This window comes from Schistocerca americana, chromosome 2, assembly GCF_021461395.2.
Source record: "Schistocerca americana isolate TAMUIC-IGC-003095 chromosome 2, iqSchAmer2.1, whole genome shotgun sequence".
NCBI lineage: Eukaryota > Metazoa > Arthropoda > Insecta > Orthoptera > Acrididae > Schistocerca > Schistocerca americana.
Window position 1 is genome coordinate 430,720,850 of NC_060120.1, and position 11,278 is coordinate 430,732,127.

Genomic DNA, 11,278 nt, shown 5'->3' on the forward strand with positions numbered 1-11,278 from the left:
TGTGAATTTTACTATTAATCAATGTATGTTTAAAGAGAAATAAAGCTTAATGATAAATACTTCATTTTTGTAGGTGAAAGGTTGAATCAGAATGATCATACAGATCATTCTTATTGTTTGCCTAGCCCCAAAAAATTGAAACAGAATTATGAGGCACTACAGAAAAGGACCGAGAAGCTGAGGAAGCAAGCGAAACATGCAAGGCAAAGTGTTTCAAGAAAGAAGAAACAAATTGTGACATATAAAACAGTGGTTCCAGGCCTAAATAAGAGACTTTAAGACTGCTTCTGAAGTGATAGGATGTGACAAAAATAGTGATATTCTGAAGCAACTTTTTGCAATGCAAAACAAATGTTCAATTCCTGAATATCCTAAAGAAATAAGACAGTTTGCCCTTACACTCAATTTTTACTCCTCCAAAGCTTATAATTATTTGAAGAAGTTTGTTAAATTACCCCATCCTCTAACACTCCGCAGGTGGGCAACTACAGTAAATGGTAGTCCTAGATTTACAGAAGAAAGCTTAAAAAATTAGCAGATGAGGCTCAACGTAGTTCAGGACCTGTTTTAGCTGCACTTATGTTCGATGAGATGGCTCTTAAAAAGGAATTCATATGGGATGGTAATAAGGTCTGGAGTTATGTTGACTTAGGGCAACGATGTGAGGAAAGTGATGAAAGCCAAATAGCAAAAGAGGCACTAGTGTGTATGGTCACTGGCATTAATAAGGGTTGGAAAATTCCTGTTAGCTGTTGTTTTCTTAATGGTTTAACAGCAAGTGTGAAACTTAATTTACTGCAGCAGTACCTCTGTAAATTGGAGGAAACTGATGGAAAACAGGCATTCATTGCAATAAAATGTATCAAAAATAGTTTTTATACTGCTTCAAAGGGTGTATTCAAATTCTTAACAGTGGCATAAAGAGTTTTCAGGGACTGTCAAACCTTAATATGGAAGAACAACTGCCTTCTGTAGTTGTGTGTGAAATTGTTCAGAATGTTAGGTGACAGGCCGAATTTATTTACTCAATTTTGACCATCTAATGGTGCCAGCTGAATTTGGAGAAGAGTAACATTACTTTTTTCTAGTCAGGATGCTGTTAAAATAGTATTTTAATTGTAGGTTACACCATTTGTGCAAAAACCAGGCCAATGGAAGAAAGAGGGAAACATATTCGGCAAATATATACAAACTTATATTGTTTAAGGGACAGTGAAAGGTCCTGCGCTGTCAATTGATCATTTTTGGACCTAATGGACTATTTAAAATTGTTTTTGACCTAATCTATATGGGATTGCAGCGAAATGAACTGCAACATTTCGTAATAAACTTTTCAGTTAATCGATGTCAGAAGCGTGTTTCGATTGTCAGTGCGGATTGGCTTTTTTTCACTCCATGCGAAGTAAACAACAACAACATTCAGTATTAGCAGACGACGTGTAGGCTGGACCTTGACGTTACAAGACATGGCGGCTCAGTTTTCAAGTTGCTTCAAAGATGGCGGTGCCATAGCCAGTCTATGTTGTTTATATAGGTCGTTGCACAGAACAACACCCCTCCACACCTATCCATATGGCGTAAGCTTCGACCAATATCTATGGTCGAAGGGCGTAAGGCAAAGCTACCCCCCGCCCAACGTCTTCCGCATGTTCCGACATCAAAGTCATTAGTGTCACAGATATGCCAGATGTAAAAGCCCTCAGGAGGACACAACTTTGTGTCAAATGCTTGGCGAGCACTAGGCCTCCGAGCTATGTAGCATTCTATTTTTCTTCTTTTCGGTTTCAGATCCTACATCTTTTTCTCATCTATAAATCTGTAATGAAGTCATTAGGTTACCTGCCGTTATTGAAAAACAAAAGTCCGGAATAATTTTTTTTAATGCTGAACCCATCATCATCCCACATTTATATTTTGCGATGTGATTTACATCAGTATGAAGTAGCTATGGAAATATTTTGAAAATTTTCATTTATGTACTTTTGTAAAAAAAATTAAATTAAAATATTAATTACCATTTTGAAAAAGGTTATTAATTAGAAGCTATATTTTTTGTCTATCAGTGGAAAGAGCACGAAAAATGCTGCAAAACGACACCTTTCCCAGTTCTCTAGCTCAATTAGGGCAGTTCCTAGGGCAATTTAAAAAAAGTCTGTTCACACATTTTTGGCCAGATTTTGAAAAGTTTACATACCCATATTTCAGGAATGGTTTGAGGTAAAAAATTGAAATTTGGTATTTTTCTTAGTTACAACACCCACCATAAGTATACCAACTTTCAGCAAAATCTAAGAGGGTGAGGTAAAATTTTTATTTAAAGTGTGTTGATTTGACATGGAATGACTCGGCTGTTGCATGCAGCGACTGTTATATTGACTTGTAAATAATAGATTTCAGCTATCAGTCGCCCTTTTTAAATTTTGTTGGCACATCTAGATTTCAGCTAGAAACTAACCATTCTCAATGCTAAGAATACTAGAGGTACATAGTTAGATGACATCATAAAAAAGTTGCAATTTATGGCTTAACTCATACGGTTTGTATATTACACACCACTTTCATTTTTGGTCAATGCATATAATGCCTGTTGGTTGAGTTTCATCCACAGTTAATTGAATACTACTGCTTGCAAAAGGCGGGCTGTATGGAGAACACATCGGTTCGTTACATGGCGCCATCTGTGTGTACTATGTATGAACCTGAAGGGAAGTAAACCACTTTCACATGAAGTGAAACGTAAGTAAAATTCTTACATTGTCGTCCGACTTATCTCATATTTATCATCAAGTAATAAAGTTTCTAAGTTAACTCCTTGTGAGTCCGTTATTATTATCAAAAAATTTAAATTACGTCAGGTGGATAAAACTTTTTAAAATCATTTTAAAACATTCGTTTTCAAAATTTATAAAATACTAGAATACACATGCTGTATACACCTATTAGTTGATATGGCTTAAATATATTTATTTATTTATTATATATCTCCCTTTATTAAAACATAATAAATATACTGTTCATCATATTTACTAAATAGTTCATTGCTGGCGCCAAACATCAGTCTGATGCATGGTTATTACAATTTGGCTATTTCGCTATAGATATAATATAAAAATAAATATATTTAAGCTATATCAACTAATAGGTGTATACAGCATGTATCTTCTAGTGTTTTATAAATTTTGAAAAAAGTTTCAAAATAATTTTAAAAAGTTTTACCCACCTGACATAATTTAAATGTTTTGATAATAACAACAGACTCACAAGGAATGAACATGGAAATTTTATTATGTGATGATAAATATGAAATAAGTTGGACAATAATGTAAGAATTTTAATTATGTTTCATTTTATGTAATTAAAGTTGAGGTGGTTTTCTTCCCTTGAGATTTATACATTGTTCACATAGATGGCGCCATGTAATGAACCGATGTTTTCTCCATACAGCCCGCCTTCTGCAAACAATAGTATTCAATGAACTGTGGATGAAGCCTGACCAACAGGCATTACATGCATTGATCAAAAATGATAAGTGATATGTAATATACAAACGTTATTAGTTAAGCCATAAATTGCAACTTTTTAATGACATCATCTAACTATGTACCTCTTGTATTCTTAGCATTGAGAATGGCTAGTTTCTAGCTGAAATCTAGATCTGCCAATAAAATTTAATAAGGACAACTCATGGGTGAAATCTATTATTTACAACTGTAATGAAGTTATCTCTTACTGAAAATACTATCCATTCCCTGTAGTCCAAGTTTCCTGTATGCAATATCACTATTGAGTGACATTATTTGAGGAATAATTTGAAAATGTAAACTGTGTACTAAATGTGACTTTCCTACAATAGTGACTGACCAGTTATTGTAGTTATAATCTGTAGTGCATGTATTTGATTTGTGGGTGCTTCTTTGAGAATTACAGGTGTGGTCATGATTTTATGAATTTGCTAGTAAGATGAACAAATGGATGATGGTAAAGATGTACATGTGTTACTAAATAGACAAGTTGCACTGTGACAAAAGACAATTTGTGAAAAGTTTGTTATTACAAGATGGTGTGATTATGAGCAGTCAGTCAGTTTGTTTGACGATAAAGAGTTAAATGATATCGGGGGGGAGGGGGAGGGTCAAATATACTGTATAATGGAATATACTGAAATATTAATCAACAAGAAAGGATACATATACAATTCATTTTAGGTTCACTGACTTTAATATGTATATAACTAAATCTTTACAGTTTAGAGATGCTTAATTTTGTGTGATTTTGTTTGTAAATATGCTAATAGTATAGGGTAATATGTGAATGCTTTTGACATATTCATACCTGACGTTACCTTAACTGTAACCGAAAGGAGTATCTTGAGTAATGAGTTCATCCCTGTTCCTACCTAGAGAATTGTATCCTTGATCCTTTCCTGACCTGGAAGTGAAAATTAAAAAACTGTGGAACTAATAGTGGACTGTGCCAGAAAATGAGGGGTTGCAGACACAAGATGGACAGCGCAAAAGGACTGATGATTGTGAGTTGCCAATTCCTTAAGAAGTTCAATGTGAACCAGTGACTGGAGTGACAGCTAAGAAAAGAAAGCTTTTTTGATTTCTTTTTTTTTTTTTTTTTTTTTTTTGGTGATTGGATATACAGGGTGGTCCATCTGAAGTTTCGGATGAGATTATCTCGAAAACTATAGATCTGATAAAAATAGTGGGTAAGACAAGTTCGTAAACTCAAAGAGTGACATCAAATGACACCACACGTGACCCCCAGCCCCCACCCCCACCCCCTTGGGGAGGGGGGACTTTTAAACCTTAAATGGAAACATCCATTTTCTACTGCAGATCGGATTCTCCACAAAAAAAGTAATCAAGTTTTGTCTGAAACATTTTTTTAAACCATTGACGAATGGCGCTGAAATCGAGAAACATCAAAATTGGGGAAGAACTCCAATTTATTTAGAATGATCCGAGAAGGACGCGTCAAATCGCTACAAAATATGCATCAACTATTTCATTACGCCAAATTAAGCAATTTTCTTTTTACAAAATGTTCCGTACTCGCCATAGTTTTTGATGGAGGGAGGCGGAATTGTATTACAATGTCGTCAGGGAACTCTTCACAATTGCATTACTCACTCTACTGTGGCCATAGCCAAACTGCAAACTATGGCTCAGTATAAAGGTCGGTGCCATGCGATCAGACGTCACTTCACATTCAGATTTTGAACCATAAACATCAACTAACGAAAGTAAATTATTCTTTAGTGAAACATGGCTTACTATCATCCTACAAAGACTGTTGATATGATGTTAATTTTAGGTGAATGCCATAACAATTACGCTGGAGCTACACAATTGTATGTGGACATCCAAGCGAAAACATTATTCGAAATTGCACTCAATGAATTCGAAATGGATACATGCACCATCCACCTCGTCATCCCGAATACAATGAAAATGACGCTCGTACCCTTACTGTTCTCTCCGGTGTTCAATTGGATCCCGAAATTACTAGTCGTGAGATTCAGAGACAAACTGGAATATCGGAATCAACTGTTTTGAGGATTTTGAAGGCACATAAATATCATGCGTATCATATCACACTGACACAGGCATAACGCTGAAAGATATGCAAATACCCATCCATTTTTGCCAATGGGCCTTGAAAATGGTAAGAGGTGACAATTATATTTTTAGATATGTTATGCTCACCGATGAAGCCACATTCAAAAACAATGGCGAATTAAATCGTCATGATTGTCATTATTGGTTCCCTGTCAATCCACACTGGCACAGACACATTGACAATCAACACAAATGCTCATTAATAGTCTGGTGTGGAATTTGAAATGTTTACTTGATTGGACCATTTTTTTTTTGATCGAAATGTTACTGGGGATACTTAGTTACAACTTCTCTGTGATGATTTGTTGGAGCTAATTGAAGATGTTGATTTAGAAACTAGGCAAAGAATGTGGTTCCAACAGGATGGAGCAGCTCCCCATTATGCTAAAAATGTGTGGAACGTTTTAAATTTATGGTTCCCTGATCGGTGAACAGGCCTCCATGTTCACCAGACCTAACATCTCCTGATTTTTTCTTGTGGGGATATTTAAAAAACATTGTTTATGAAAGACAGCCCACAACCAGAGACGATATGGAGCAACACATTCAAAGAGCATGTGCAGCCATACCACGGGATGTGCTGCTCAAAACTGTGGACAACTTTCGAAGACGATTGAATTTATGCATTGAAGCACATGGGGATAATTTTGAACCATTTATTCGCCTCTAATTTGATTAGTTAAGCACCCCAAACTGTGAGAGGCAAGGGGACTCACACTAATGAAGCACTCCATGGGAACATCATTCAACTGCGTCCCTGTCGTTGTTCCTGGTTAATGCTAAAAGTAGGATACAGTCCTTTTTGTACAAAAATAGCTTAATTTGTCGGAACGAAAAAACTGGTGCACATTTTTTATCGATTTGATGCGTCTATCTCGGATAATTCTAAATAAATCGGAGTTCTTCCCCAATTTTAGTTTTTTCTCGATTTCAGTGCCATCTGTCAATGGTTTAAAAAAATGTTTTGGACAAATGTTGATTACTTTTTTCATGGAGAATCCGAATCTGCAATAAAAATGGGTGTTTCCATTTAAGACTTAAAAGTTGCCCCCTGCCCCACCCAGGGGGGCGGGGGCTGGAGGTCAACTTGTATTACCCACTATTTTTACCCAATGTATAGTTTTCGAGATAATCTCATCTGAAACCTCAGGTGGACCACCCTGTACGTATTTAGCAGCCATTCATACATGTAATACTTGTAAGAGTGGTTGGGGGTGTATAACGATTCAGCCTTCCGCAAAATTCATATGAAATGTCTGATACCACCTTTTTTTATAGGCATGTGGGTAATTACCAGACAATTCAGTGCTTCCTAAGGCTTTGTATATCTGTCTTTATATGTATCATTCTATCTTATTTGATAAAAAAACTTGATATTCATTGTGAATGCGTGTGGAATGTTCTGGAAGGACGTGCGTTGCTGTAACTATCGGTGGATTGTTGTCATTGATAAAATTATGTGCATATACTAAATTAAAGTAACTAATCAAGAAACTAAAGTAATAAGTCCTTAGCAATAAATAACTAGAGACTGCAGAGATGTTAGCATGAAAAGTCACTGCTTCTAATTAACAAAATTGTAATCTAAAAATCCAGTAACAGAAGACCTTGAGAAACAGCTTATAAGTTATTTCCAAGCGATGTACTTTCCTTTGTTACTTATTTTTATGTCTTCCTCTGTAATTAATGTTCTTTGTAATTACATTTCTAATAAGCTCTCCAATTGTTTACATCTCACAGTTCTCCAATTTCCAGAATTTTAGGCCTTATTTGTGCATTTTATGTATTTAATCAGATAAAGCACGAGCTCTGCACTATCATTGAATGTTAGTAACTAAATCCAAACTGTAATTAATTACATAACTAAAATAACACAAGAGACATTACTGTAATTAAAGTTGAAAATGATTTTCTTATGGAAAACTAAAGACTATAAAAGATTGTCATTCAATATTGTAGTTTATACCTTATTCAGCTGTAACATCAGTTTCTTTACGTTTTGTAAATTTTAATTGTAACATCAAAATTGTACAAAATTAATAATGCTTTATTTTGGAAGTTATTGTTAAAATTCTATATAAAACGATGCAGTAATGCTGCAAGGAGTCAGTTTTGAAGTTACGTTTTGGAAGTCAAAGAGATCAGTGAAGTCTGCCCGTGTTTTTGTTTGCATGACAAGTCTGCAGTTTGGATGTCAATCAATGTGAATAAATTTTGTGAAGCATGAAAATTTCGCATTCACTCATCAATAGACCAGGCAGAAGAAACTTAAGTAACGCTCAACATGAATCGTTACACTTTTTATAGTCATGGTGTTTCCCTATCCCACTATCACTTGTTTGGTCCACTCAAAGAGGCAAAAATTCGCCTCAGGCCATGAAGCGAATGACTGCTCAGCTGATGACCCTCTTTGAGGGCATGAAGAAGCTTGTGCAATGATGGTCCAAGTGCGTTGAAAAGGAAGTGGACTATACTGAAACATGATGCTAATGTATGTGCTCCATTTGTGTTGCAATGAATGGTATAGCTACAATGCAGATAATTTTTGACTTACCCTCGTAGGATATACATAGAGATGTAATATTTGAAGAAAATACATAGTCCATGCTTATGTAGAGTGTGTTGGCCTTTGCAGTTCAAAGAAGCAATTATAGACTATTTTTACTTCGCCTATAGGCTTATGTAGAGAGTATTAGTCTTTGCAGCTCAAAGAAGCAATTATAGACAATTTTCATTTAGCTTACATATATTGTGGGGCAAGGAAATGCGCTGAGAAGGTAATTGAGTGTGTGACATTTAATAACAGTGCGTAGAGTTGTGCAAAGGATTAAGTATTGTGACCTTTGCCAAAAATGGAAAGTAACTGATGCAACGAATTGAGGACCAACGCTAACCACAAAGCTGTATACATTTTTGATCCATTACCAAAGACAATAGATGGTTTTGTACATCTTTTAATTGCAGTATATTTGTTCTCTACATCTGTTAAACTATACTGAATAAAGAATACAATACCAAAGGCACTGAATGAAAAGAGGTTGATACTGTTTTGTGAACATAGGGAAGCAGAAGAGAATACTGTCAAAAAACAGTGTTCAATTTTGCGCAAAGCAATGGCGAGATGAAATTGCTGAGCAGCACATGTAAGCACTCCACATTTCAGTTCAGCATCCTTCAAATAATCTGGTGAAATGGTATGCGTGAAAAAGGCTGTTATGTAGGAACTATTGTTGAAGAAACTGTTAAGAATGGGACTTGTGTGTAAATAATTACAAATAACTTATTATTTTATTGACTAACAAGAACACTCGTTTGACTACTGAAGAGATCTTAAGAGAAAGATCAACTAAGAGTTAAGTAGAGGAGTTACTAGAGTTTTCTCCACAGAATGTGTTAGACATCGATGTTAAAAAGTAGATACTCAATGTTGTGATAGTCAATGACAAGTTGAAGAAGCAGACCTAGGCAAGAATTCGCCAACATGGTGAAAGAGTAAGGACGCCCAGATTTAAAACAGACAATGTTGTACTTGTGAAATCCCATGGTGAGTTTAGTGAAATAAATGAGATCAACAATTTAAATGTATTAACCCACAACTTCCCAACGTGTCCATATGGACACAATTGTTGACTAGTTTTGTTTTTACTTCATTGTTGGCTTACAATTATTTTTAGCATTGGCGGTCACATATTGTTTTCAGGGAGGGTTTGAATATTACGTACATTGTGTTAACACTTCATTGTTACCATTTACACTGTGATTGTGACAGCCTGTATTTCAGGGATTGCTTTGACGTCCGCTATGGAGCATGTTGATGTAAAGTAAGTAATGTTTCGTAAAGAACTTCTTCATTCTGGCATGTGAAACTGTTTGCAGTATATCTAAATATATTTACAGAGATTTTAATTTGAGAAAAGTTGTTATCCATCGATTCACTTTCTGTTTATGAAGCGATTATTTCAGCCGTGTCCATGTGGGCACGCTGGGCAGTTGCAGGGTCAAAAATGATTTCGTTTCTTTTTCTCTTTTCATATCATAACAGAGGTCTGGCAGAATCTTCAGAGCCTGGTTTGACTGAGCATTTGAGGATTCAAACGCTCCTCAGGCTGATAGAATTTACATCACGCCCCCTGATCCAGCAGTCCTCACGGATGAGGATTCGGGTGGTGAGGATGAAGGAGGAATAGCAGATAATCTCAATCCTAGACAACTCTGGGCTGAAGCTGAAATAAGATTAACAGACATACACACAGAAACAGATTTCAGAAATATAGATTGCAGGAACAGAAATATGCAAAAAAACCTGGGTTCATGGTGCTCTAATTTCAAATGTGAAGTCTTTTCCTGATCCATGCGTTGACACATATGTTGATAATTCTGCAGTGGAAATTTTCGAATTATTCTTTGAGGACGATCTGATACAATTCCTAGTTGATGAGTCAAACAACTACGCACTTTTCAAGACCTTTCCAAATCATAATATAACTTGTGAAGAAATGAGGTGTTTTCTGGGGATCCTCATGCTAAGTAGTTATAACCCTCTCCCTAATAAGAGGTTGTACTGGGATTCCAATTCAGACGCACGAAACGATTTTGTATGCAATGCATAACAAATTTGATGAAAAGGACAAGATGTGGAAAATTAGACCATTTATTGGAAAAGTAAGAGACAAATGTAATAAGCTGTTTGTTCCTCAGCAACATCTGTCTTACGATGAATCAATGATAAAATATTTTGGGAGACACTCTTGAAAGCAGTTTATCAGGGGGAAACCGATGTGATTTGGATATAAAGCATGGTGTTTATGCAATATCTGGTAAATTTTTCCTTTTATCAAGGAAAATCACCCAATCCAAATACAGTATATGAAACTCTGTTTGGTAAGGCTACTGCCCCACTCGTTCAGATGATAGATGATTTGACACAGGATGTAAAGCTACTGCCATTCCACTTTTTCTTTGACAACCTATTTACAGGTTTTTCTGTTCTGTCATACGTGAGAGAAAAGGGCTATGGAGCAACAGGCACTATCAGAGAAAACAGAGTTTGCAAATTGTGCCCAATTTCCCCAAAGAAAGTGCTAGTTAAAAAGGAAAGGGGGTATTTTGAATCCTCACTTTGCAAGGATGATGGTGTTATAGTCACAAAATGGGTGGACAATTCAGTGTTTACTTTAGCTTCTACCTGTGAAGGAGTTGAACCTGTATCATTTGTAAAAAGATATTCCGCAAAGGAGAAGAAGACAGTTCAAGTACAAGGTCCTCAAATTATCACAGCCTATAATAAACACATGGGAGGAGTGGATAGGATGGATGAAAACATTGCCATGTGCAGAATAAACATTCGAAACAAGAAGTGGTACTGGGCTTTACATTCTTGGCTGATTGACGTATCTGTACATAATGCGTGGCAGCAGAAAGGAACGGGAGCTAGGCCTACTCAACCTGAATTCAGAAGAGAAATTGTACAAGTTTACCTAAAAAGATATACCAATCCCGTAAATGGAGCAGGCAGTCCGTCTATCAGTCCTATGTGTGGATACAAATCACATGTTCCAAGTGATATCAGATATGGTGGTATAAAGCACTATATCAAGAAAACTGAGAAGAAGAGAAGATGTGTACGTTTGTACTGCAAACAGAAATCATCT

The 11,278-nt window shown here is 35.9% G+C and overlaps 1 protein-coding gene across 2 annotated transcripts in view; it reads left to right on the plus strand.

Moving 5' to 3' along the window:
- Positions 1-333, plus strand: part of LOC124596154 (venom carboxylesterase-6-like) — a 224,883-nt gene extending 224,550 nt beyond the window's left edge. Inside the window, exon 14 of one of the 2 annotated variants that reach the window (XM_047135179.1) lies at positions 74-333. The gene's annotated coding sequence lies outside the window, so the exon portion shown is untranslated. The remainder of the gene's footprint in view (positions 1-73) is intronic. The other variant, XM_047135181.1, reaches the window with a different exon arrangement.
- The last annotated feature ends 10,945 nt before the right edge of the window (positions 334-11,278 follow it).